At 59.9% G+C, this 27,879-nt stretch overlaps 3 long non-coding RNA genes across 3 annotated transcripts in view; 2 read left to right on the plus strand and 1 right to left on the minus strand.

Annotated features, from left to right (window-relative positions):
• Nucleotides 1-10,741, plus strand: part of LOC139438550 (uncharacterized) — a 34,884-nt gene extending 24,143 nt beyond the window's left edge. The window contains exons 2-3 of the long non-coding RNA XR_011648228.1: nucleotides 1,072-1,127; nucleotides 10,726-10,741. This is a non-coding gene — a long non-coding RNA (uncharacterized lncRNA). The remainder of the gene's footprint in view (nucleotides 1-1,071; nucleotides 1,128-10,725) is intronic.
• LOC131277736 (uncharacterized) lies at nucleotides 946-25,125 on the minus strand. The gene is made up of 3 exons (XR_009184852.2): nucleotides 25,030-25,125; nucleotides 3,592-3,815; nucleotides 946-1,708 (listed from the first exon to the last, which is right to left on the minus strand). It is a non-coding gene; the product is annotated as an uncharacterized lncRNA (long non-coding RNA).
• Nucleotides 13,897-19,962, plus strand: LOC139438549 (uncharacterized). Its single transcript, XR_011648227.1, has 3 exons — nucleotides 13,897-17,491; nucleotides 17,582-17,759; nucleotides 18,092-19,962. It is a non-coding gene; the product is annotated as an uncharacterized lncRNA (long non-coding RNA).
• Nucleotides 25,126-27,879: the final 2,754 nt, after the last annotated feature.

A 27,879-nucleotide genomic window follows, 5' to 3' on the forward strand; every position in this document is an offset into this window, starting at 1 on the left:
AGGCAGCCCCAAGAAGCGTTCACAGAGGACGACGTCTGATCCTGCGTCCTGGAGGTGGCCTGAGGTCCAAGTGGCCCTCTGGAGTGAAGGAGGTGCCCCCGCCGCTCCCCGCAGGCGCCTTCCGAGCCCTCGGGGGCCTCCGGCCCAACGGGGGACACCAAAATACCAAATTACGAAAGCCACGAAGAAAGAGACGGCGCCCGGGCGCGGCGGCTGAGCAACGGCTCCGCAGGCGCCCCGACCCGGACCCCGCGTCCGTGACCGCGTCCCGTCCCGCGGCACAGGGGCCCTCGCCGATGGAGTCAGCCAAGGGCCTTGAGATGGGAGCTCCTCCCGGTTGCTCCGGGGCACCCGGCGATGTCACAGCTGTCCCCGTGGGCGGGAGGCAGGGGGGCACGGGGCGAGGAGAGGTGACGATGGCGCCGAGGTTGGGGAGAAGCTGTCGGAGGCCCCGCTGCGGCTTCCAAGGCGGGGAGGCGCCACGAGCCCGGGATCGCAGGCACCTCTGGAAGCCAGAAAGGACCCTGCAGATGGAGCCGTTCTCCATCGGAGACGCCGCCAAGAGCTGGCCTGGGGGCGCGGAGGTGGCTCAAGCCATCGGGCTCCCGCCTGCCACACGGGAGGTCCCTGGTTCGGTTCCCGGGGCCTCCTAAAGAAGACAGCGAGCTGGCGCCGCAGGCAGGTGTGGCGAGTTGATGCAATGAGACACAAGAAGAAAAACATAATGAGAGACACAACAAAGCAGGGAATGGAGGCTCCCGGTGTCTCCTGGAGAGGATGAGCGGGACGGTGAGCTGGTGTGACAGGCAGGTGCAGCAAGCTGGTGCAGCGGGAGACACAAAAAGAAAAACACAATGAGTGACACAGCAGGGCAGGGAGCAGAGGTGGCTTGAGCGATTGGGCGCCTCCCTCCCATATCGGAGGTGCTGGGTTCAGTTCCCAGTGCCTCCTAAATTAACAAGGAAGACAACAGACAGAGCAAGTGAAAAACAATGAGGAGGTGGGGAGAAATAAATAAACATGTATTTATATATTTTTTAATTGATTTGTTTTTTTTAAAATGTAACACAGCAGCACAGAACATTGGCTCTTCGGGGTTGCCTGTGTCACTGTGGAACTGGCTGGAGGTAAGTGTTCAATTGACGCTCTCTTGATTTACGTGTGTTCCAAGGAACTTGGGGCTTTTCACTTCCTGTTTTATTTTTCCACAGGAACTTTAGAATTATTTTGTCAGGTTCTTTCCCTCCTCTGTGCTTTTCTCGTTTTTTATTCCTTCCCATACTTCTGACCATCCACCTGGGGTCACTTTTCTCCAATAGCTTTTTAGTTTTACCTTTACTAAGACAGGTCTGCCGTTGAGAAAGTCTCAGTTTCGGTTTGTCTAAAACGTCTTGGTTTCCTTAGTGCGCAAAGGGTATTTTCGCAGGGTCTAGAATTTTCACTGCGTCCATCTAATTTTTGCTTTTTCCTCTGGCAGCGTTTTTGTTTATTTTTCTTTGTAATTAGCTGGTTTTATGGAGGTACGATTCATATACAGTAAAATGGACGAACCGATAGTAAATGTACAATTTGGTGCATTTCACAAATGTATTTGCATGTGTAACCAATACTTCAATCAAAATATAGGACATTGGGGAGCAGAGGTGGTGCGGACAGTTGAGCACCCACCTCCCACACGGGAGGTCCTGGGTTCGTTTCACGGCGCCTCCTGAAAAAACAAAAACAAACAATAAGCAAAACAGACAAAGAGACCAACCCGGGAAACCAGAGTGGCTCAGTGGTTGAGTGCTAGCCTCTCACATGCAAGGTCCGAGGTTCAATCTCCAACCCCAGGTACCTCAAAAAGAAAATATATTTGACATTCTACCACCCCAGGAAGTTCTCTCATGCCCCTTTCTAGCAACTTCTCTGATTTTTATCACCATAAATTAGTTTTGCCTGTTCTTGAGCTTGCTGCAAGGGGAATCATACACTGTGGGCGTCTAGTGACCGCCTTCTTTTGCCTAATAAAGTATTTTCAGGATTCACCCATGCTGCTGCATAAATCGGTGGTTTGTTCTTTTTCATTGTGCAGTAGTATTCCGTGGTACAAGTATGCCCCAGTTTGTTTATCTGTTATCTTGTTGATGGGCATTTGGGTTATTTCTGGCCTTTTTGCTATTATGCACATCTTATACAAGTCTTTTTAGGGACATACATTTTTATTTCTCTAGGGTGAAATTGCTGGATCATAGGCTGATTATGTGTTAAACCTTACAAGAAACTGCTATACCATTTTTTCCAAAATGGTTGTACTATTTTCCAGTCTTGCCAGGAATATATGAAACTTCCAGATTTTCTACATCCTTCCAGTATTTGACTTTGTCAGTCTTTTAATTTTTTGCCATTCTAGTGGTTGTGAAGGCATGACTCATTACAGTTTCGGTGTGTATTTCTCTGATGATTAATCATGTTGAATTCCTTTTCATGTGCTTACTGGCCATTCCTCTGTCAGTTTTTTAGGTACTTATCCTGCTTGAGATTCCAGGGCTTCTTACGTCTGTACCTTGAGGTTTTGCTGTGTTTTTTTTAAGTCAGTTTTGGGAAATGATCAGTCAGTATCTCTTAAGAAGATTGCTTCTACCCCGTGCTGTCTCTCCTTCTGCAAGCTCATAATATATCTGTTCTGTAGTTTCCCTCCTGAACCTCATGCTTCATTCTGGATATTTTCGTCTGCCCTGTCTTCCAGTTCACTGATTTTCTCTTCAGTTGTCTTTAATGATATCACTTCTTCCACTGAGTCCTCTAACATTTCAGATATTGTTTTGTTCAGTTGTCAAATATCCGCTTGGTTCTCTTTCCTGTAATTCGTAGTTCTCTCCCAAAACTCTCGATCCCATCTTTTTATCTCCTTGAACATAATAAACATAATTATCTTAAAATCCCTGTCAACTCCAATACCTGGAACCCCTGTGGGTCTGTCTGTCTTGCCCATTACTTCTGCTGATTTTTGTTCATGTGGCCTTGTCTCCTTGTGTGCCTGGTTATTTTTAATTGCGTGCTGGACGTTGACTTTGCAGACTTGTTTTTAGCAGTGAGTGGAGGTCTAGGATGATGGGGTTTTTTCCAGCAGAGAAGACTTAGGTTTACTTCTGCGAAGCACCTAGGGCTACTAGCAATCTAGGATCGCCTCAGTCTGATACCGGGGACTGGTATTAGTCAAAACTCACCTGCCATACCTGTCAGGGCCTGCCTGCTTCCCGTTTCCCGCTATTCCGAGAGCGCAGCCCTTTGCCGTCCCAGCCGCTGCGTAAGCGGGGGGTCACCAAGACGTCTCCTCTAAGCAGGCCTGGGACCCCAGCCCCTCAGCACAACCTCCCTGGGTGGGGCACTAACAAATCTGAAAAGAACAGTGTTGGCGAGGATACAGAGACACAGGAGCCCTCGCACTGGGAATGTAAAATGGCGGGAAACACTTTGGCAGCTCCTCGGAAAGTTAAACAGAATTGCCACATGGCCCAGTGATTCCACTTCAAGGCACAGGCCCAAAGAATTGAAAGCAGGGGCTCGGGCAGATATTTGTACTCCGATGTTCATCGCAGCCTTACTTACAATCGCAAAAAGGTGGAAGCCACCCAAGCGCCCCTCAGCAGATGAAGGGAGATGCGCAGAGGGTCCATCCATGCACCGGAAGATGATTCAGCCATAAAAGAAGTGATGTGCTGCTCCACGCTGTAACACGGGTCATAGCATCACGCGGGGTGAAGTAAGCCAGACACAGAAGGACAAATGTTGTATGACCTCTCTTATGTGAAATACTTAGAATAAGCAAATTCCTAGAGAAAGAAAGCAGAAGCATGGTTACGAGGGGTTTGGGGGGGAGGGGGGAGAATGGGGAGTTACTGCTAAATTAATGAGTTTTGATTTGGAATGGTGAAAATCGCCTGGAAATAGACAGTTGTGAAAATTCCACAGTCTTGCCAATGTGCTTCTTGTCAAAGAATTGTCCACGTAAAATGGCTACGGTGGGAGCGGGTGTGGCTGTGGTTGAGCGCCTGCTTCACATGTACGAGGTCCCGGGTTCAATTTCCGACACCTCCTAAAAAAGAAAGTGCAAAAAAAAAGCCAAAACTTTTTCCATCATATATATTTTACCACAATGAAAAATAAATAAATACCATTGATTTTTTAAAAGGAAAAAAAATGGCTATTAGACAAATCTTAGGCAACCCTGGAGGGAGGCAAAAGGTGTTAGGAATTAAAAGGTGGACATAACTACAGATAAGCCAGAGAGCGTTGTTTTGTTTTGAAGATTTATTTTCTTTATTTCTCTCCCCTTCCCCACCCCCTCCATTGTCTGCTTTCTGTGTGCCCTCGCTGTGTGTTCTTCTGTGCCCACTTGCACCCTTGGTGGCACCAGAAAACTGCATCTCTTTTTTGTTGCTGTTGTTGCATCATCTTGCTGTGTCAGCTCTCCGTGTGTGCAGCGCCATTCCTGGGCAGGCTGCACTTTCTTTCACGCTGGGCGGCTCTCCTTACGGGGCGCACTCCTTGCGCGTGGGGCTCCCCTACGCGGGGGACACCCCTGCGTGGCAGGGCACTCCTTGCGCGCATCAGCACTGCGCATGGGCCAGCTGCACACAGGTCAAGGAGGCCCGGGGTTTGAACCCTGGACCTCCCATGTGGTAGACGGACGCTCTATCAGTTGAGCCATGTCCACTTCCCCACAGATTGCATTTTCACATATACTACAGAAAATTTTACACCAATAAATACGAAACCAGATAAAATTTAAATTAAAAAAAAAAACAACAAACCTTCCTGGGGAAAAGTCACCCCAAAAGCCAGGCTCCCCTCCTGGGCTCCCCTCCTCCCCCAGACCCCGGCTCCAGCTCCCTCGCCGTCGTGGCAGCGCTCCCGGGCTTCGAGCAGACGGCGTCCCCGCCCGCCCGGCGTCCCTGGGTGCGCCCGGCAGGTCGGGTTTGCCCGCGCAGCGCTGCCTCATGGGACGGGCAGCAGCCTGCAGCCAGAGGCTCCCGTCCACGGTGGAGGGGGCTCGAAGACGTCGTCGCGCAGCCGGCCCTGACCTCGGCGCCGCGGCGGGCACAGCGGGGCCCGCCCGCAGGACCCTTTATGCCGGTGGAGGAAGCCCGAGCGAGGGACCTCGGGGGGCGGCAAAGCCAGGGCCCCCCGTGTCCACGGGTGCCCCCCGCCTCCACCCACCCCCAGAGGCCCCCCCCGGCACCCCGAGACCTCCGGTAGGGTCCGCCGGCTCCGTGGGGGGCTCGTGCAGCCAGGGTCCCCGGGGGGCCCCTAGTGACGCGCCCGCCACCTGGGCACCCCCAGACACCCGACACCCTGAGGCCCCGCAGCAGAGCAGCCTTGGCGGGACGGCCCAAGGGGCCAGGCTCGGCCCGCAGCCCAGCGGGCCGTCTCGGGCGCCCGGAAAACGGGGGAGCGCGCGCCCCCCAGATCCCGGCTCAATCCCCTAGTCCCTTCACTCCCGTTTTGTTTTTCTTTATTTTTAAAGGAGCTTTTCTTTTTTTAAGATTTATTTTTATGTATTTCCCTCCCCTCCCCACCCCCCCCCATTGTCTGCTCTCTGTGTCCCAGGCTTCCAGCAGCTGTGTCTCCATTAGGCAGTTACCACGGGTCCCCGAAAGAGGGCCCTCTCCGCAGCGGCCAGCCCCGTCTCCTGGAAATTGGGGACCTGGTGGTTTGCCGGGCCCGGCACAGATCAGAGATCATTGCTCTGAGCGAAGTTGCTTGGGGCTCAGAGAGGGGAGGCGAGTTTCCTAGGGACACACAGCTGAAGTGACAGAGCGAATCCAGGCCTCCTGCTTTCCCAGATGGCTCTGTCCTCCCTTTTGTCTCTCCCCCTTCCAATGAGCTGGGGAGGTGGCACTGGTCTGTGGCGCTTCTGGTCCCAAAGGGCCACTGGCCTGCGTTTTCACTTGGTACCATGCCTCGGGGCAGCGGGCCCCCTGCTCTCCTGCCGCTTCCGTTCAGCCGACGGCGCGGGGACGCTCGAAATGAGGGAATGCCATGGAGAGCTTAGGTCTTGCCCGCAGGGGACGCTGGGCGAGGGCTGGGGACGCTTGCGGCTGTCACGTGGGGAGGGACAGCTGCTGGTATCGAGCGAGGAGAGCCCGGGGGCTGCTGAACCCCCAGCGCCCAGGACGCCCCCAAAAAGCGATCCGGCTGCTCCACGTCGCACGTGCCCGGGTGCCCCCCTCCGCTCGCAAACCCCCGCCCCACGGGCTGCGGGCGGCCTGCGGGCGGGGGCTCCCGGGAGGGGCTGGACCCCTGGGCGGGTGCGCGACGACACGCGCTCTGCTGGCAGCGCCCTGAGCCAGGCGCCGACGCCGAGGGCCCGGTGTGGACGTCGCCCCCCAGCCGTGGCCGTGGGGACCCAGACGCTGCGCCTTGGGCTCTGCGACTTCCCTTGAGCCCAGGATGATTTCAGGACCGAACGGAGCGCCAGTGGCAGAAGTCGCAAGCGGCGGGAATGTGCCGGAAGCGTCGATGCGTGCATAACAACGTGCAATAGGAGGCGTACAATGTATAAAGTAAAAACAAATAAAGAGCAAGTATATGGCAGACAAGTGGTATGAAATGTAGAGCAAGTGATAAAAGCACACGATGAATAAATAATATAGAGTCATGATACACATCAGCAGGTCAGGGAGCAGATGTGGCTCAAGTGGTCGAGCGCCTGCTTCCCACACGGGAGGTCCCGGGGCTGCTTCCCAGTGCCTCCTAAAAACAACGAAAAACAACAGGGAAGCGGACGTGGCTCAATGGATAGGGCGTCCGTCTACCACCTGGGAGGTCCGCAGTTCAAACCCCGGGCCTCCTTGACCCGTGTGCAGCTGGCCCATGCGCAGTGCTGATGCGCGCAAGGAGTGCCGTGCCACGCAGGGGTGTCCCCGCATAGGGGAGCCCCACGCGCAAGGAGTTCGCCCCGTAAGGAGAGCCGCCCAGCGCAAAAGAAAGTGCAGCCTGCCCAGGAATGGCGCCGCACACACGGAGAGCCGATGCAGCAAGATGATGCAACAAAGAGAGACACAGATTCCCAGTGCTGCCAGATAATGCACATGGACACAGAAGAACACACAGAGAATGGACACAGACAGCAGATAACGGGCCAGGGGTGGGGGGAGAAATAAATAAATCTTAAAAAAAAAACAACAACAACAAGCCAAACAACAAGAAAACCAACTCGGGTGCTAATGTGGCTTGGTGGTTGTGCACCGGCTTCCCACATACGAGGTCCTGGGTTCAATTCCCGGCCCCGTACCTAAACACACACACACATGCACAAGGGGTACAGGGATATAGCGAATAGAAAATACGAAACAAACGGTAGAGTGCACATTGGTATGTAATACGAAGTGACGACAAGCACAACAGACGATGCAAGGTGTGGTGCGTAAACGCGCCGCAGGCTGGCGGCTAAGCCCAGAACCGTGTCTTCACGCCGCACCCGTCTGTGTGATGCCCTCAGTGTCCCTGGCGCTCAGGCGTCTCTCCGAGACCTTTGAGGGACGCCCGCCCCGGCTCGGCCGCGGCTCGATGGCCCTGGCCCCGGACGCCAGCCCGGGGGCCCCGGCGGGGGCGGTTACGGTTTCTTCTCGGGGCGCCCCTCACCGCGAGCCACGTGCAGGGCCTGATCCTGCGGCATGGGACCCGCGCACCACGGCGCCCCTCCCGTCGCTGCCCGCTCCCCCCGCCCCGGGCACGGAGACCCCCGCGGCCCCCAAGGCCCGGGCGTCTCGGGCCCCCCGCGGCTCTGCTCGGCCCAGGCCGGGGCGCACGCCTCCTGCAGACGGGCGGCGGGTGGGGAATGTTCCGGGCCGACGCGGCGTGGCTCTGCGTCCCGCCTGGCGTGGGCTCCGTCCTCACCCCCCGTCTGGGTGCCGGAGCCCCGGGCTGGCGTGCCGTGGCCCGGGCAGCCCCTCCAGCCCCCGCCCGGGGCAGCTTGGGAGCGGGGTGCTTCCCGGCTGGGGGGGCCCTGGGGCCGCGCTGCTGAGCGCCCCTCCGCTCCCAAGGCCAGTGCCCCAGGCGCCCGCGCACGGCTATATTTAGCCTCTGAGTAATTGAGGCTTTTCCAGCCAAGCCGAGGCGGTTCCCCCCGGGCTGGCCGGGCTGCGGCCGCTTTGATGCGTCCCGCCCATCACAGCCCCCCGCAGCCCGCACCCGGGCCCCGCGTCCAGCGCCAGCCTCTCCGGGGCCGCCGAGGGGGCGCCGGGCAGGGCCAGGGGGTGGCTTCTTTATTTTTCCGTATTTCACTTTAATCGAGCCTTTGCGTGGAGGCCGTCTGTGGGTTCCCAGGCCATCGCTACAAATAGCAGAGCGGGACGCCCCGGCCCGCCCCCCGCGGCGACACCGTCTCGCCAGGCACGCGTCCGGCTCCCGTGCAGCTCCAGGGCCGTGTGCGGGCACGCGTGTCCCACTCCACCGCGTCACCCCCCGCGCCGGCTCGCGTTGCCGCCAGCGCTCCCGGCCCCGGGAAGCCCCCCACGCCCCCCGGCCCTACCCCCGCCCCCCCGACGACGCCGAGCCCGTCCCCCGTCTCTGGACTCTCGTCGTCCCGAAAGCCTCAGGGACGCGGAGCCGCGCTGCGCGGGACCTTTGGCGGCCCCAGGGGTTGCTGACGCCCCTGTCCCTTCCCCGCGGAGCCAGCGGGACCTCCCCGCGAGCCCGAGCCCTGCCTCTGTGCGCCACGACCCGGGCCACGGCGGGAGGGGCCGCGCCGCCACCCGTCCCGGCGGAAGCAGGGGCCCCTCCTGCGCTCTGCGCCCCCAGCCCCGGGCCGGGGTCCCCCGGGGACGTCTGCAGCTGGGCACGGCGGGCCCGGGTCGTTCTCTGGGGTGGGGGCGTGCCGGGCGCTGGAGGGTGCTGAGCAGCCGCCCGGGCCCCCACTCGAGGCCAGGAGCAGCCCCTCCCCGCTGTGGCACCCACGAGGTCCCCGGTCACCCCTGCTCAGAGCCCGGGGCCGCCTCGGTGAAGACGGGAGACACGCAGGGACGCCTCCGCGCAGCCGGGCTACGCGGCTCGGCTCTCGCCCCTCGGGCCCCGTCGGGTCGGGGGCTCCCCTAGACACGGCACCTGCCGCTCCCGGGCGCCTCGCGTTCGCGTCCCGGAGCGTCTCTCCGGAGAAACGGAGGCCCCCCTCACGCAGAAACCCGGCCGCGAAGCGCCGCGGCGGTTTGGGGAGGAAAAGTTGGGGCAGATGTCCTCCCGTCGGTGGCGGTTTCCCCTCCTCGGCCGTGAAAAGAAGTGAAGCGGGGAAGCGGATGGGGCCCAAGCGGTCGGGCTCCCGTCTACCCTATGGGAGGGCCGGGGTTCGGTCCCCGGGGCCTCCTGGCGAAGGCAAGCTGGCGCAGCAAGATGACGCAACAAAGAGACACAGAGGAGTGACAATAAGAGACGCAGCAGACTAGGGAGCTGAGGTGGCGCCAGCGACGGAGCGCTTCTCTCCCACCAGGGAAGGTCCCAGGATCCGTTTCCAGTGCCGCCTAAAGAGAAGACAAGCCAACACAGAAGAGCACCCAGCAAGTGGACACAAAGAGCAGACAATGAGGGGGGGAATAAATAAATAAATCTTAAAAAAAAGAAAAGAATGGACCTAACACGCAGCAGCCCAGAAGAATCTCCAGGTGACACCGAGTGCAAAAAGCCTGTCCCACTGGGTGATGCACTAGATGATCCTGTTTCTGTAACGTCAAAACAATTGTTTCCTTCACTTTTATTTTCTGTTTTTGATATTTTTGTATAGTGTTCTCGAAACGATGACGTGATGGAAATGAAAACCCAGATCCGCGGCTGCGGGCGTTCAGGCACGGGGGTGGAAGAGAAGGGGGCGCAGCCACGGCGGGGCAGGGACCCCCTGTGGGCCGGTCATCCCGTTGACTACATCACGTTGCAAGAAACTGGGTGATGGCCACGTGGGATCCCGCTGCCTTATTTCTTTTCTTTTTTTAAAGAGAAGTCGTAGGTTGACAGAAAACTCACGCATAAAACAGAGTTCCCGTCTGCCACCCTCTTCTGCGTTCTCTCTCGCTTTTTGTTGGTTGGTTTGTTTTCAGGAGGTCCCGGGGATTGAACCCGGGACCTGGTATGTGGGAAGCGGGCGCTCAACCGCGGAGCCGCACCCGCCCCCCTCACTCCCTAAAGCCGCACGCAAGTCTACCGCCACCTCGGGCAGAAAAGCCGACCGAAAGAGAAAAATGAGCAAAACTCTTTGGGAAAGGAAGCAGAACTCACGCCAACACTAGCTCGGAAGGAATCCCCCGCGCCGCTAAGGGACTGGCCTCCTGGCGCGGAGGGGCCGCGACCCCCTCGCTCATGAGCCGTGACACCCCAGGGTGGCGGGCCAGCAGGCGTGAAGGGCGCGGTGAGGGCAGCAAGCGGGGGTCTCGCTGGCGGCAGGGGGCTTCGTCTCGAATCGTCTGCCCACGTGCCGCCAAGCCCCGCCCGTCCGCTCTCAGCCCCCCGGAAAGCTCCGGAAGGTCCCGCGGGAGCACGTCGGCTCCTTCCTGCTCCGGGGGTGTCTCTGAACCCAGACCCCCTCCTCTTGGGCGGCCCCTTGACCCCCCCCTCCCCCGCCCCGTGCACACACAGGTCGAGGCTCAGGGCCGTTCCCCGGGGCACGCCAGGCGACGTCGGGGGACATCCAGGGCCGTCGCGGCCCCAGGCACCCTCCCTGGCCCCCGCTTACCGGCCCCTCTGCTCCCCCCGCAGCTCTCTCTCGCCCGGGGCCCGGAGCCGATGGCAGAGGATGTCGGCCACTAACAATGTCGCCCAAGCCCGGAAGCTGGTGGAGCAGCTGCGCATTGAGGCCGGCATCGAGCGCATCAAGGTGAGCCGGCCGGGGCCCACGTGCTGTGCCGCCTCACGCCCCCGCACAGCCTCTCTGAGCCCTGGGCTCCCGGGTCCCCGCGTCCCGGGAGCCAAGGGTTACGGTGCAGCATGGGGGGCCGTGCTTTGGGGACCCAGTGGACAGAGGCCGGGTCGACCCCAGCCCCCTGGGGGCCGAAGGGAGGGCCGCCCCGAGCCCCCGCCGGGGGGGGGGTCCGCAGAAGGCGGGCACTGGCCCTCCCCCGGCCCCTCGGTCCAGGGACGGGGAATAGGCCTCCCCCCGCGTGTTCCTCCTGGGGGTCCCTGCACCCCTTGGTGTGGCCCGGCACGGGGCTGGCGCTGACGGCCGGTCAGCGCTGGCCTGGGAAGTGGGCAGACCTGGCCAAGCTGACCAACGGCCCCCGGGCGTGGAGGGGGGCACGGAGAGGGTTTCAGGGGGCCCGGGTGTCCAGAATCCCTCCAGGAGGCCCCTGGGCACGGGGACGCCCCAAATCCTGGCGTCCGGCGGGGAGCGAGCCCGGGGCGTCCACGACATCCCTTCTGGCGAGGCCACTTGAGGTGGCTCGGGCCCCGTGCGCGCCCGCCAGGCCCCTCGTCCATCTGGCCCGTTGGACATCAGGGTCTCGCGGTCGGCAGGAAGGAGCCGGGAGGTGACCGGCTCGTCCCCCGCAGCCCGCCTGAGGTTTCATGGGGCCCCCAACCCCCCAACAAAAAAAAACACCCCCGGCGACCAGCCTCGGGGCTCAGCGTCCGGAGGCGGGCGCGGCCGTGGCCTGGCTCTCGCGTGGGCAGCTCGCGCCCGGCCGAGCCGCGGGGGATTCAGAGCCCGCCGGGCACGGGCCCGGGCAGAAGCGTCCGCGGCACCCGGGAAGGCGCGCTCCTGGAACGCGGGGGGCACGGGGACCCCCCCCCCCGCAGCTGGTTCCGGGCTCCGGGGGCTCCTTCTGCCGCCCAGGGCAGCTGGTTCCGAGGTGGAGCCGCGCAGGCCGGGCCGGGCCGTGCGCGCCCAGGGCCGCGGCGGTTTCCGCCGCCGTGGGTGGGAGCGCCCGGGGCGGCCGCCGGGGCTGCCCGAGGTGGCCGAGCCCCCGAGGAAGTGGGCGGGCGCCGGGGGATGGGACTCGGGGCGTCCTCGGACCCAAAGAGGGGCGCCTCCGTGTGCCGAGCAGCTCTCTCACCACGGCCTCTCGTTGGCTGCATTTTGGTTTTGAACTTTTTGTTTTGAAATCATTTCTAACTTAGAGCAAAGTTGCAGAAACAGAACTGAGAAGTTCTGCGTACCCCGCCCACTGCCCAGATTCACCGCCTTTCAACACCCGGCCACATTTGTTACGTCTGTCTCTCTTTTCATCATCCATCCAGCTATCCATCTATCCACTGATCCATCCATCTTTCCATTTATCTGCCCATCCACCATCCACCCACCCACCCATCCACTTCTTCAACACTGGAATGTTGGTTGCACACATCATGCTCCTTGAGTACTTAATGCTTCCATGTACATTTCCCAAGAACAAGATTTTCTTTTTTTTAATTGATTTGCTTTTTTATTTTTTTACTTTTCCTTATGTCTCCCCGCCCCCCCATTGTCTGCTCTCTGTGTCCACACGCTGTGTGTTCCTCTGTGCCTCTTGTCTTCTCATTAGGCGGCTCCGGGAACCCATCCCGGGACCTTCCGGAGTGGGCGAGAGGCGACCATTCTCTTGCTGCACCGCAGCTCCCTAGTTTGCTGTGTCTCATGTCGTTGTGTCATCTTGCTGTGTCAGCTCTCCTCGCGGGCGGCACCCCTCCCGGGTGGTCTGTCCTCCTGCGCAGAGCTGCGCTCCTTGCACGGGGGCCGCTCCTTGCACGGGGGGCACCCCTTGGGCCGGGCAACACTCCTTGCGCGCAGCAACACTGCACATGGGCCAGCTCCACGCGGGCCAGGAGGCCCTGGGTTTGAACCCTGGACCTCCCGTCTGGTAGGCGGACGCTGTATCCGTTGAGCCATGTCCGCTTCCCAACAAGATTTTCTCTTACGTGACCACCTCAAGTGCAGTCACATCAAGTTCAAGAAATGTAAAGCTTACAGTCTGCGCACCTGTGTTTTCTGTTGTCCTGAGATGACGTCCTTCGGGCCTCTCCTCCGTGGTCAGGCCCCGAGCAGATCATGTGTGGCATCTCCTTGTCGCCTCTTCCGTCTCGCTCTTGTTTTTTTAACCAGGGTAGCACGTCCACAGCCTGAACCTTCCCGTCGCCCCCACTCCCAGGCACCCCTTCCGGTGGGATGGACCGCCTTCACGACGGGGTGCGACCCTCACCACCATCCATTACCAAGCCTCTCCCATCACCCCGAACTCCTTCCCCATTTCCACCTCATCAGGTTGCCCGGTCGGAAGTGGGGGATGGCAGAGAGTTGCCCCCGGGAAGATGAGACCCAGTGGCGGGCAGAAGTGTCCCCATACGCCCTCGACCAAGCCTCCAGCCCCCCAGCACCTAGAGAGCCCCCAGATTCGTGTCCTGGGGAAATGGGGGTACAGCCCAGGGGGCTCCCTCTCTCTGACCTCAGCTTTCTCTAGTGACGTTGACCTTGACCAGGGGTGCTGGCCTCCCGTGGGGTCCCTGCGTCCCCGACGGGGTTGAACGGATTTGCCTCTTCCAGACAGTCCGTATCAATGGAGTCAGACCCTCTGGCCTTTTGCCTTCGGCTTCTTTCACCAGGCGTCACGTTTCCGAGGTCCCCCTGTGCTGCTGCATTTCTCAGAACCTCCGTCCTTTTCCTGGCTGCATAATACTCCATTTTCGGGCCGGACCACATCGTGCTTCTCCGTCCATCAGCCATTGCAAACCCGGGGCACTCCCACCTCCCGGCTGCCGTGAACCACGCCGCGACGCGCGTGTGCGTGCCAGCCCTTCTTATTTTTCCTTTCTCCCCCTTGTGTCCACACGCAGGTCTCCAAAGCCTCGTCCGAACTCATGAGCTACTGCGAGCAGCACGCCCGCAACGACCCCCTGCTGGTGGGCGTCCCCGCCTCCGAGAACCCCTTCAAGGACAAGAAGCCCTGTGTTATCCTGTAGCTCTGTCCCCCCTGTGCCGTGTGCTCAGCCTCTCCCCCCCTCTCTCTTTCTCTCTCTCTCAAGGTAGGGGGTCTTTCTGTGGGGTCTTGGCATTCTCAGCTCAAGTAAAACCTCTCGAATCCCCCCAGATTTTAATTCCAAAAGAAACGCAGAGTGCCGACGCCCGCCCAAACGGGGCTAAGAGCTGACCTCTGCGCTTCTGTGGGCTGTAAAACCAACAACTAGCCCCTCTCAAGCACCCCGTTGGAAGGGCGTGTCGGCTCCACGAACGCGTCCAGTTAAGACCAGTCCCAGTGCCCGAGCGATGCGGTAGCAGGGTCTTAAAACTCTCCCCTGCCACCGGAATTGCCACGCAGGGCCGGGCAGGGTGACTGGGACGGGCGAAATCGCCGCGGGCTCGGGCCCACGCGGCCGCTGGCGAAATGCCTGGCGCCGGGTCGCTGGGATGTTTTGTAAGCAGAGGTGAAATTCGGGGGGCGGGGGGAGCACAATGACTTTTCTTAAAAACACGCTTCAAGCCTTGTGAATCCCTGCCGCGAAGGCCGGGTCGTGATGGCCAAACCCAGAGCCCAGCGAGCACGTGCAGGGCGCGATCGGGGGCTTCGCGGCCGGAGCGGGTTGAAAAAGCGCCGGTGGCGTTTCGCCCCTTTTTAAGCAGGAGGCGTGGACGCGGGTAGTTCGCGGCCTCGCTCTTATTTGGCTCTTCCGGTTTGGTTCTTCCGCTTTCGCCGCGTTGGCATGTCCCGACGTTTCCTCTTGCCCGAGACGTGGAAACTTCTCCCCGCTCGGCGCTTCCCCGTCCCGGCGGCGCCCTGCCCTCCGCGGCTCTCCCCGCGGCCCGTGTGGGCTCAGGGAAGTGAAACCGGGTCTGACCAGAAGCCATCGCCCTCCCCGGTGACATCAGGGGCTTAGACGATGTCACGGGGCTGCCTTGGGAAAAAATTAGGTTTTCCTTTTTCTCCACCCGGGCCGTGAGGTGAGCGGGCGGCGGACGGCGGTGGAGCGCGTCCCCTGGCCGGGCCTTCCCGCGGCCACACGGGGACGGGTCCCCCCGGCAGCCAGGCCCCAGGACCCCCGCCTGCCCGGCTCCCCCGCCGCCGCCGTGCCCGGGAGCTGCCCTGGAAGGCCGCGGAGATTCCACGGCCGGTGGGAGTGGGGACAGAGCCCCCCGCCCCTTGGGCTCATCCCCCCCGCCGCCCGGGGCCTCGCCACGACGGAGGAGGCTCCCGAGGGAGGCGGGCTTGTTGGGGGTGCCGGGGGGAAGAGGAGGTGCAGTGGGGAGCCCCCCCGGCCGGGCTCCCGGAGGCTGGACATCAGGACGCCCTCTTGGCCCCCGGCAGGTCCGGGAGGAGCCAGGAGGTTTGGGGAGCCCGCCCTCGGATGACGAGGGGCCGGGAAGGCTGCCGGGTCCTGCACCTCTTCTCCGCTGGGCCGGGAGGGGACCCCCATCCCGAGCAGGTGCAGGCTGGTAAGCGGGGCGCTGGGGGACGGTGGTGTGGGCGGGGCTTGCCGAGGCCACGCCCGCCACCCGGGATGCCCCGCCCCATCCCTGCACCAGAGATGGCTTGTACCCCCCGCAAGGGATCCCTGCTTTCCTCTCCCAAGAAGCACCTTTAACCCTCAGGGCTGCCGGGCCCTGGCGCGTCCCCTCGCCCCCAGATGCCAAAGGGGACGGCCGAGCCGGCCACGGCCTCGGGGACGAGGACACCGCCGGACCAAGCCCAGTCCACCCGTGTGTCCCCAGAGAGGCCGCGGCGGGCACGGCGGGCGGGGGGACCCCGGATGGGCTCCCGGCGGCGTCCGGCTGTGCAGGCCCTAAAGCCCGCACCCGCTGAAGTCGGGGCCCCCCAGGCCGAGCCCCACGATGCGGGGGCGGGGGGCGGGGAGCAGGGCCCCCGGGTTGCTGCCCCCTCTCGGACCCCGGGTAGGAGGCGCCGGGCCTGAGCCGGGGGCTTCCGAGCTTTGGGGTCGGGGGATCTTGCAGGTTTTCTCTCCCCGGAGAATAAACGTCAGCGCGGGGACGGCCTCGGCGCAGCCCGCTCGGCCCTGTCCTCCCCACGCGCGGCGCCAAAGCCTCGCTCGCCACGTTTCTCGGGGGCCCTGCGTCTCCCGCCGGGCGGGGAGCAGGGGCAGCGCCTCCCGGCCGGGCCGGGGGAGACTCGAAGGGGAGAAAGGGGAGCTACAAGCAGGCGGGAGGGACGCGGGCGTCTGCTGCCCCTGTGGCCCGGCGTCTCCCACGGGCGCCAGGTGGAGGGTGGCCCGCCCGAGCGTGGGCACGGAAGCCGGCCGCCCCGGGAAGGAGCTGGAACACGCGGCCTTCCCCCCGTCCTCCCCAAACGCGGCCCCCAGCCCGGGAATCCACTCCGTCATGACCTCCGGGCCCCCAGGACGCCGGCCGCCACGCCGGGCGGGAGCTGCTCGTCGTTATTCTTTGTCGCTTGGCCCCTTGGACGCCGGGTCGCCGTCACCATGTCCTGGGCAGCTCATCCATCTCCTGGCCCACGCTTCGGGGCCGTCACCCCAGGGCATGAGCCACTGGGACGGGGGGCTCTCCGGGCTACGGTGAGACCCCCAAACCATCCTCCTTCCTCGAGGACTGAAGCCCACCTCCCCTCCGACCCTCGGAAGGGAAGCCACGGGCCGGGCGCCCCGCTCCCACGCCCCGCCCTCCCGGACCGTTGCCAAACTTTGCCAAGACTGGTTCCCTGTTTCCAGAAGCAGCCTGTGGTTCCAGTAGGTTCCAGCCCGCCTGCCTTCCGGTGCCCAGCTGTTTCAGTTTCTGGTCTCTGAAGTCCCGGGGTGCGCCGTCCCCCCGCTTCCTTGCAGTGTTTTCGTATCGTGTGGAAGTGTCAATACAAAGTGAATTGATACACAGTTCAAAAGCCTCGCTCTTCCTTTTCTCCTGGGCCCGCCCCGACCAGGGATAGGGTGTCTCTCCCGCCGGGAGCAGGGAGGCCGGCTGCGCCCGTCACCCCCGCGCCCCCGCACCGACCAGCAAGGGGTGGCACGAGGGGCCCCGGGCCCATTCCCACGCGGAGCTGCTTTCACCCCAGGGCTCAGGACACCTACAAAAATGAGTAACGTTTCGCCTCGACGGGCTTTCAGGTTTGTAATTAGAAAACCTGGGGTGGGCGAGAGCTGCTGGAGGACCTGCACCCACATCTGGGCCCCCCGGTTTGGCATCCCCGGTGGGAGGCAGCCCTTCTTTTAGGGGCTTGGAGTGTGGGATGGTCAGTTCTTCTCCCGTGGCTTGGCTCTCTCTGCCACCAGCAAAGAAAGACCCCTGGGGAAGATACCAGGTGAGAGGTGGCGCCTCATCTCACGCCCCACGGCCAGGAGTTACATTTTTAATACTGAAGATCAAATGTTGAAAAGGGCGTCTCTCGGCTCTGTGGGCAGAGAACTTCCCCTACAGAGTCAACTACGAGAAAACGATCCTCCACGGATCAAAAAGTACGCAATGAGAAGGTAGAAAACAAGCTGTGGGAACTACCTGCCAAGAGAGGCCGCCAAGGGGTGAGATCCTTCATATAGAAAAAGCGCCTGGAAATGAAAAAGAAAAACACGGAGATGGCAATTGATAGATGGAGCAAGGGTATGTACAAGGTAGCGCAGCCCAAAGTGTTTCCGGGAATGAGGGACTCAGATATGTGGACGTGAACATTCACAGCCACGTGGTTCACAGTTGCCAAAACGTGGAAGCGGCCCGTGTGTCCTCCCACCGATGAACGGACAGACCACACGGGGCCCCTCCCTACCTGTCATTCAGCCGTAAAAGGAAGTGGCGTGCCGATGCGTGCTGCAGCGTGGGGGGACCTTGAAGGCATCGCGTTGAGTGAAACGAGCCCTCCCTGGAGGAACAGGTGTGTGACTATTCTAGATTCGAAATGTCCAGAATAAGCAAATTCATAGGGACAGGAAGAGGGCTGGAGGTGGCTGGAGGCTGGGGCGAGGGGCCAGGGAGCGATCGCTTCGTGGGCACGGAGTTTCTGTTTGAGGTGATGGAAAATGTGGGGTGCTTGACGGTGGCGATGGGGTGCAACCCTGTGAATAATTGATGTCCCTGAATCGCACCCTTGCAAGGGTTAAAATGGCAAGTTGGATGTGGCAGGTGTCGCTACAATAGACTTTTTAAAGTGTTCAGCAATGATTTGTCTAAATGATGAAATTCTCCTTTTCGCCTCAAATTTGTCAGGATTGAGAGCAGCTGTGGCGGGCCATGCCAGCAGGTTCGCAGGGAAGTGTGGGCCCTCACCCAGCGCCGGGCACCCTGCCGGGAAGGCCAACCCTTCTAGAAAGTGCTTTGGGGGCTATCCCGGGGGCACAGCCCCTTCCGAGGATCTGCACAGAGAAGTAACCTGAGATGCAGACGCCATCCAACAACAGCGTTTTAGGTCTTCATTGTGGTGCAGTCACACACCTGGATATCTGCAGTCTTCAAATGTGTGATTGGTTTTTTAATCAAGATATAATTTACACACCATAAAAACCCACCCTTTTAGATTGTGCGGTTCAGTAGATGTACAGCCATCAGCATTATCTAATTTTAGGACATTTTCATCACCCCAAAAAAAGAAACCCCTTCCCCGTTAGCAGTCACACCCCCTCCTCCATCCCCTGCCCTTGGCAACCACTGATCTACTTCCTGTGTGACCAGGGATCTAATTCCTGTGTGATCAGGGATCCACTTCCTGTGTGACCAGGGACCCACTTCCTGTGTGACCAGGGATCCACTTCCTGTGTGACCAGGGACCCACTTCCTGTGTGACCAGGGATCCACTTCCTGTGTGACCAGGGACCCACTTCCTGTGTGACCAGGGATCCACTTCCTGTGTGACCAGGGATCTAATTCCTGTGTGATCAGGGATCCACTTCCTGTGTGACCAGGGATCCACTTCCTGTGTGACCACTGCTCCACGTTCTGTCTGCGTGGGTTTGCCGGGACTGGACATTTCCTGTCAGCGGGATCAGGTGACAGGAGGCCCTTTGTCTGGCTTCTTTCGCCCAGCGTCCCGCTTTCAAGGCTCGTCCAGGCTGTGGCGCGGACCAGCGCGTCCTCCGCTTTTGTGGCTGATCTCCCACTGTACGGACGGGCCACATTTTGTTCATCCATAATGACCTGACTTTAAGAACATGAAAAAGATGCTTACGTAATAGTTTACGTCAACCCCAGGTGCAAAACTGTGCACACATTACTCAACTGTATTTTGAATATATAAAATAAAAACGCAGGAAATGAGCCAAAAAATTTTTTATCACTTTTGTCCTGGATCCCCAAAGCAAAATATAATCATCATACAATTTGTGGAAAATAACTCAAAGGCCATCCTTGGTGCCGTGCATTTTCTTCTTCACAAGTGAAAAGAGCCCCCTCCGTCTGTGTCCTGGGACCACCCTTCAGTATGAACACCCACTTCTACCAGTGGGTGCAAATCCCTCCCACCTGCTCTCGAAACAAGCGAATGTCAGCGTCCTGGGGACGGCTCTGGCAGCAGCTGGTGTTCACTCTCGCCGCCTTGGGTGATGTCCTCTGGTGCTCCCGGCATCCCCGTGATGATGGCACCGTGGGCAGGGGAGCCAGTGAAGGTGCCAGAACGAAATGGTTCCCCCACGCCAGGCAGCTGGCGAGGGGTCCAGCCAGGGCTTTCCGCCAGACGGTGGGATCGCAGCACCCAGTCCCTCCACCGTCTTCACCAGGAGATACCGACACTGCCTCGTACAGAAAGTTGTGACTGGTTTTTCAAAATTGGGATCACACCACTCAGGTGACTCCAGAACTTTCTTCCTTCCTACCCGGGGCAGCGGTGGGCGCCGTGGTTCTGCTCATCATTCCCCAGGAGGCAGAGCGGGGAAGAGCCCACGCGCTCTCGTGTGCTTGGGGAGTCCAGTCCCACGCCGCCGGGCAACAAAAGGGAGGGACGAGGACCCAAGGCAAGGAGGAAAGGCAGCGAAGGAAGCGCGTCACTGAGCCAGCCGAAGCAGAGTGTGACAGACGGCTCGAGCTGGGGCCCTTGCCCCCGCAAAGCTGCAGAAACGGGACCTCGGGGCCTGGAGGGAGCGAGTGGGAGAGGGGAACTCAGGGCCTGGCTGCCCATCGGCCGAAGTTTCACCCCCGTGCTTCCTGGCACTCGCCCCCGTGACACCAGCCGGCGCTCCTCGGGTGCTGGCATGCAGGGGAGAGGCCAGGAGGCCGGGCAGCGGGGCAGCAGAGGGGTCTCAGGTGACAACCGCCCGGTGATTTGTGGGCTCAGTGGAGAAGGAAACTGCGATGCCCCTTGTTCAAAAAACATTAAGCATTTCGAGGTGGCGGCAGCGCAGTAAAGCAAGTCCCGGGCCTTTCGGCCTCGCACTCCCACGAGGCCTGGCCTGCCTCCCGCCAAAACATTCTCCCGACATACAAAAAAGGGTTTGTTGAAGCTTTCCCATGATAGAAGATATTACAACGGATTCACGGAAACTTTGAAAAAAGTACCCAACGTCCACCTGAATGGCTAAAATGAGAAAGAACGAGTGTTGGCAAGTATGTGGCACAAGCATAATTTTGGGGTGCGTGCACGGGGGTGTGGAAGTGTAAAATGGCGCAACCCCGTGGGAAAAGGCCTGGCAGTTTCTTACGAAACACAGCCCACTCCTCCTCTGTGACCCGGCAGTTGCACACAGAGTCCCGTGAGAAGTAAAAGAGAAATTAAAACATGTCCACGGAGTCTTGGAAGGAATGTTCCCGGCAGCTGTTTTTCACACTAGTCAAGACCTGGGGACATCTCAGGTGTCCGGCAGCAGGTGACTGGGCCGAGCAGCGGTGCTGCTTTCATGCCACCGACGGCTGCTCAGCGGTGACAGCGACTGGACGTCTCCGGGCAGGAGCATGCGTGACTCAGCCACGTCCCGCCGAGTGAGGGAAAGCCGGCCCGGGAGACGAGGGGGAAGGATTCCGTGTATCTGGAATTCCAGAACAGGCCAACTTTTCCTTTGTGCCTGTTCTGTGGTCAGCTCAGGGGTGCCCCCACCCCAATAAAAAAAAAATGTCCACGTCGCAATCCCTGGGACCTATGACTGTGGTCCCCGACCTGGCGAGAGGGATTGCGCGTGGGAGTAAGTGAAAGACGTGGAGATAAAGATTCGCCCGGGGGACCGGGTGGGTCCACGTCATAAAGCAGGGCGCCTCGGAGAGGGGCGGGGGGTCACATCAGCGAGAGATGTGGTGACAGAAGCGAGAGACGAGGAAGAAGGCCGGGAGCGAGGGAGGCAGGAGGCTTCTGGAAGCTGGAAAAGGCGGGGCGAGGGGTTCTCTCTTGAAGCCCCCGCAGGGAAGGAGCCTGCTCCTCCACTGGAGACTTCGGCCAGTGTGGCGAATGGAACTGTGTCCCCCCCAAAAGATAACACCTGCTCCCTGGGAATGTGACCTTCTCTGGAAATAGGTTCTTTAACGGGTGTCATCAGTGAAGGTGAGGGCGGGCCCGAATTCCCACAGGGAGAAGAGAGCGGGAAGAAGGCAAGGTGGAAGGAGCCGGTGAGGCTGGAGAAGCAGGGAGAGGGCAGAACCTGGACAGCCCTTGAGGTGGCGCTAAGAAGTCTAGAATGTTCCTAACCACCTGCGGGAACTCAATAAATGACAACAGCCAGCCAGGAAGCGCTGCCCCTGGAGCCAGGCAGACACCGAGCCAGAGCGGGCCATCCAGTACGGCCACGTAATTTGCGGGGCCCCTTGATCAGAAATTATTAAGAATTCCAAGAAGGCAACAGTAGAAAATTAAGCCAAACTCAGGGTCCTCCTGAAAGCACAGGCCGCACACCCTGGAAGACAGCCCTGCCCTCCGTTTAAGCACTTTTAAAGATGCCACATTTAGAACAAGAGGACCTAGAGCCCTCTTTGCATTTGCAGCCAACTTTCCAAGAAATGCAAGGCCAAAACATTCGCTTAAGGTGAGCTGGACTTCACCAAACCCCTTTGCTCAGGAGATGGTGTAAATTAAAATATACACACGTGGGTGTGTCCCTTTCAAATCAAAATGCTTGCATTTTGTTTCTGAAATTACGAGACTAATCTGTAACCGGAATCACTTTTCTTTTAAAGATTTATTTTATTTCTCCCCACCCACTCGTCATTTGCACTTGCTGTGTCTCTTCGTCTTCCTTGTTTCCTTAGGAGGAACAGGGAACCGAACCCAGGACCTCCAGTGTGGGAGGGAGGCGCCTAATCGCTCGAGCCACCTCTGCTCCCTGCTTTGTTGTGTCCCTCTCATTATGTTTTCCTCGTCTTTTGTTGCGTCATCTTATTGCATCAGCTCACTGCGCCTGCCCTTCATGCCAGCTAGCCATCTTCTTCAGGAGGCCCCAGGAACCAAACCAGGGATCTCCCACCTGGTAGGCGGGAGTCCAATCACTTGCCACACCCCCTTCCCCGGCATCACTTTTGCCTTGAAGATGTTCAGAGCTCTAACGAGCAGATGTCTGCAGCATGCACAAACAGGCCTTCACGGGCAGAATGGGGATGTAACCACGGCAGCACGGATGCCGGACCGGGGACCCAGGCCTCCAGCCACCTCCACAAATGACCTCTGGAGCCTCTTCAGACCTTTCTCCAGAAGAAATAAAAGCAGCCCCGACAAGGTCAAAAGGCCTTATTTGTTGTATGACGTCAGACCGTGTCCCGTTACCAGACTGTGCCACCTGTAGTACACGGTGCACTCCTATTTTTATCGATTTTGACGTCCCATTGTGATATTGCAGCGTATTGTATTATTTATATTTTTTTCCCCTAGAAATGCATTTGTTTCTTAAACATAACCATTTGCAACACACCACGATTTCTTCATCCTGTTTTGGCATCCCCTCTTCTTTTCTAAAAATACATTGGGAAGCTCAACAAGGGGAAACAGCCCAGTCTGTCTGTGACCTTGGCCGTGTCACTCAAACTGGTGAATTCTGGAGTTGAAAGCAAGGGGCCCCTTCTATTGAGAAAAGGACTAATCCACAGAAAAAAAAAAAAAAATGACGCTTTCGCACTAAATGACACCGTGTCAAAACATCTGACGCAAGAACCGTGGGGATCCTGCAGTAGTTCGAGAAGGCTAGTCTTAACATCCTCTCATTATTTCCATAACTTCCAGGTGTCACCCTACAAAGGAAGGACAGTGTACCATCGTGACACCAGCACGGTCACTCCCGGGGGAGGGGGCAGGCTGCTGCTCTGGGAAGTAGACTTGCGTTTAGAGTCCAGGATGTTTACCAGGGACGAACTTTGGGGTCAAAACCTGCAGAAAGGGAAACTGACTTTGGCCCAGTGGTTAGGGCGTCCGTCTACCACATGGGAGGTCCGCGGTTCAAGCCCCGGGCCTCCTTGACCCGTGTGGAGCTGGCCATGCGCAGTGCTGATGCGCGCAAGGAGTGCCGTGCCACACAGGGGTGTCCCCCGCGTAGGGGAGCCCCACGCGCAAGGAGTGCACCCATAAGGAGAGCCGCCCAGCGCGAAGGAGGGAGCAGCCTGCCCAGGAATGGCACCGCCCACACTTCCCGTGCCGCTGACGACAACAGAAGCGGACAAAGAAACAAGACGCAGCAAATAGACACAGAAAAACAGACAACCGGGGGAGGGGAGGGGAATTAAATAAATAAAAATAAATCTTTAAAAAAAACCTGCAGAAAGGGGGAGGGGGCCTCAGGCTACCCCAAAAGAGCTCTGGAGCCGGAACTGTCCCTTAATGGGCCAAAATGGCGGTGCCTTTGTACCTCCACTTTGACCTGCCATCGGCCTCTAGACCCTTGTCCCCTGCTGGCTCTCTGCAGCTGAAACAACCCCAGAAGGGCGGGCAGCTGGACGGTGCCTGCCGACGGCAGCCCCAGAAGCCAGGGCAACTCGTACCCCCGTCGCCGGCTCCCACACTTAACAGCCTTTCACGCGTAAACATTTGGGACCAATAGACTCCACCAGAGGGGAAACTTCTGGAAAGTGGCTGATGTGAAAGGAGAGCACCCCCACCAGCCTTGGCAGGGCACATTTTACTTGTAATAGTTAGAAACTCTTTTTCCATACTAAAGGGTAAAAGGGACTTATACAAGGTCATGGTGCGGAAGTGCTTCTCTGAGCAAGGCCTTGGAAGCTCTCTGGGCTTCTGCTTTTGACCCACGGCCAGCTTCACAGCACCTCCCGTGGGGACCGTCCCGCCTCCGGACTCCGGCCTGCCCTCCAGGTCCCACGCCGCCCGGCTAGCCCACGGGGCTCCCTACAAGTCCTCCTCAAGCAGCGGCCAGGGCCAGAGCCAAGGCGGGCTCAGGAGCCAGTGTCCCCCAGGGAGCCCAGGAGAGGAGAACCCGTCCCGCAGGAGCAGTGGAGCCAGCGGCTGAGCGCCTGCTTCGCGTGCATGAGGTCCTGGGTGCAATCCCCAGTACCTCCTTAGGAGAAAAAAACCATCCAAATCCATCCCACACGAAGTGCCATCGAGGCAGCCCGAGGCCTCCGGGATGGGAGGGCCACTCCCTCTGGATGGCCCCGTCGGGTCCGGCACTTTCCACCGTCCACGTGCGGTTGACTGGGAGAAGCCAGCCCAGGGCTGACGGTGGAAAGACGGGCTGAAGGGCTCCCTGGGGAGTTGGGCCTAGGAAGGTGGCACTCTCTGTCACCAAAATGTACCACTCCGGGAAGAACTCCAAGCCCGATGTTGAGAAAGAAAGTTTTCCTTGGAATGCAGTCTGCGAGCCCACACCGAATCAGGACGGGGGGAAGTGGAGAACCGGCTAGCAGGAGGTGTCCAGGGTCTCGATCCAGCTCTGCCCCTCCCTTGCTAGATGACAGATGTCCCTTCCCGTGCCTTCAGCTTCCAGTGAGCTCAAGGATGACCTCTAATTCCACCCTTCTACAATCGAGAAAATGAGGAATTCCAGATTGAGCAGCTGCGGGATTCTGCAGCGAGTAACACTGACCCCCCCATGCTAAAGCCTCAAATCCTGTTCAGGTAAGAGACCTGGCTTTTAGGATAGAAAGGCGAGCGCTGACTCCAGAGAACAGACATTCCAGAAAAGCCCAGCTCATATTGCCAGGTGGTATCCTTGCCCCCCGCCCCCCCCCACACACATATACCTCCTCCCCAAGTATCAGAAGACTCTAGAAAGGGTCTGAGTTTGGCAAACACTCACGTTCTCACTTTCAAAGCTCTGTGGAGCTGCCTCTGGACAGGCAGAATTCTGAGACCAAAGTCTGAAGGTGTCATGGGACAATCAGGCGTAACTACTGGGTCAGAACTGGGTTCCCCCACCCAGCGGGAGGCCTGAAATAGACGGGCTTGGGGAGAAGAGCCAGCCGAAGTCCGACCCTTGGGGTCAAGGCGCTGTGCTACCAGCAGCATCCCCCACTGGAGGAAGCGAGGGAAGCCGCCCTCCTCCCGGTCCGCCTGCTGTCTGGTCTGGCTGCCAGCCTCATCCCGGCCCCCTCTGGAGCAGCTACTGGGAGCCGAGAGAGAGAGGAAGCGCCCCTCACGTCTGCTCGCTTTCCGGCCAGCCTTCTTCCAACCGTCCCCTCTGTGGCCTCTTGCGGGGGTCTTTGTTCTCAGATTAGCAGGGCCGCGCTGGGTGTGGGCCGGGGATCGTGGCACCCACGGCGCTCCCAGGCCTGCTACCCGAGGGCCAGAGCAAGGGACGGCTCGGAGGCACGTCAGCGCCGCTCCCAAACACGTTGTTTTATTTATTTATTATTTTTTTCATTTCTCTCCCCTTCCCCGCCCCCCCGTTGTCTGCTCTGTGTCCACTCGCTGTGTGTTCTTCTGTGACCACCTCTATCCTTATCAGTGGCACCGGGAATCTGTGTCTCTTTGTTGCATCATCTTGTTGCGTCAGCTCTCCGTGTGTGTGGCACCACTCCTGGGCAGGCTGTGCTTTTTTCACATGGGGTATCTCATTACGGGGTGTACTCCTTGCGTGTGGGGCTCCCCTACGCGGGGACACCCCTGTGTGGCAGGGCACTCCTTGCGCGCATCAGCACTGCGCATGGGCCAGCTCCACACGGGGCAAGGAGGCCCAGGGTTTGAACCGCAGACCTCCCATGTGGTAGACGAGACGCCCTAACCACTGGGCCAAATTCGCTTCCCCCAAACACATTCGAACAAAGGGCAGCCTGGCAGAAGGGCAGGGAAGAGGCACAGGCGAGGCAGTCTCTGCCAGCAGCTCAGCGGGGTGGCTCCAGCAGGCCACAGCAGGCACGGCACCGCCTCTCGTTTCCTCCTCCGTAACGTGGGAATAACGAGCAGTGCCACCCCCAAGGTGGCTGGGAAGAGCTTTAATAGAAGTAACACAGACATTTGGTAAATGAAGTGGGCTGACAGTCTTAAGTTTCGGCCATGGACACCCAACTGGCGCAGTGCACAGGTAAAGGGCAGCGTCTCCTCCTGCTGGAGTCCACACGCGCGTCCTGCCAAGTGCAGAAGCCACATTTACTATGTGTCCACAGGTCTTCGCTCCCCAGTTGGACTAGCCTCTCTGGGAGGGAAACAGTACGCTCACAAAATTCAACTTGCACGGGGAGGAAATAAAAGTATGCGGCCAGCTGTAGAGCAGGTGCCACCTAGCCTGGCATGGAGGGCCCGGGGGACCCTGGCAGAGGATTCCTGCGGGACTCTTTTTTAAAGATTTATTTTTATTTCTTTCTCTGCCCGTCCTCCCCCCCGACACACACACACTGTCTGCTCTCTGTGTCCATTTGCTGTGTGTTCTTCTGTGTCCACTTGCATTGTCAGCAGCATCAGCAATCTGTGTTTCTTTGTTGCGTCATCTTGCTGTGTCAGCTCTCCGTGTGTGCGGCGCCATTCCTGGGCAGGCTGCACTTTCTTTTGCACTGGGCGGCTCTCCTTACGGGGCGCACTCCTTGCGCGTGGGGCTCCCCTACGCGGGGACACCCCTGCGTGGCAGGGCACTCCTTGCGCGCATCAGCACTGCACGTGGGCCAGCTCCACACGGGTCAGGGAGGCCTGGGGTTTGAACCGCGGACCTCCCGTGTGGTAGGCAGATGCTCTAGCTGTTGAGCCAAATCCGCTTCCCCTGAAGGAGCCTTGAGCTGCTGGGAAAGGAGGCGGCCACGCTCTTCCTCCGTGAACCCACCCTGGGCGAGAACAGGAGCTGCAAGGGGGCTTGGGAGAGCCCGGATCCCAGCGCCCTGCAAGACCCGGCTGGAGGGGACGGCCGGCGAGGCCCGTGCTGTGACCGCACTGGGCACCGACTTCCCCTCCGGGCCGCCTTCTGGCTTCCTCTCCACTTCCTGCTGTTTTCTGCGAAGACGGGTGGCCGCCTCCACGAGCTGGGGCGTGCTGGGCCGTCCTGCCCCCTTTCTCTGAAACCAGGCGGTCCCTGCGCGCGGCCGCCGTCTCCTTTCTCAGAAGGCGCCCGCGGCCTGCTTCCCAGCAGCGGGCCTCGGCCCCCCGCCTGAGGGCGCCTGAGAGCTCGGGGGGCCCCGCCTGGGCCCGTTTCAGGCCCGGAAGGCCTCAAACCCTGCCTCCAAGGGCCTCGGGGTTCCCACGGCCTAGCCCTGCGACTCCGGAAAGTTCCAGAGAGGAGCCGTGGCCGTCATGGCGGGCCCCAGCCCGGGCTCCTCGCACGCCTCAGACTCGGTTCCACAGCCCGCCTCGGGGATTCTGAGAGGAAAAAGGCGTCTGGAGGTGTCAGCCCCCGGAATCCCCGCACGCAGGGAATTCCAGGAGGGCTCCGGACCCGCCCCGGGGCGCGCGGGGATCTCCAGGCCCCGCCAACGCCCGCAGGGAAACGCGTTTGCGCGGGAAACCAAGACTAGGCCCCGCCCCTACGAGGCTCCGCCCCCCGCGAGGCTGCGCAGAGGCCGTCAGAGCGCAGCGGGCATGCGCAGCGGGGATCGGGCCACTGAGGCTCCTCCTCTGATTGGCCGACGGTCTCAGTGGCGGTGCGCAGGCGCCATCCCAGGGGCGGGGCCTCTGGTGTGAGGACCGCCCACCCCAGGGGTGGAGTGAATCAGGAGTTGGAACAGCG

This window comes from Dasypus novemcinctus, unplaced genomic scaffold (assembly GCF_030445035.2).
Source record: "Dasypus novemcinctus isolate mDasNov1 unplaced genomic scaffold, mDasNov1.1.hap2 scaffold_358, whole genome shotgun sequence".
In the NCBI taxonomy this organism is placed as follows: Eukaryota; Metazoa; Chordata; class Mammalia; order Cingulata; family Dasypodidae; genus Dasypus; species Dasypus novemcinctus.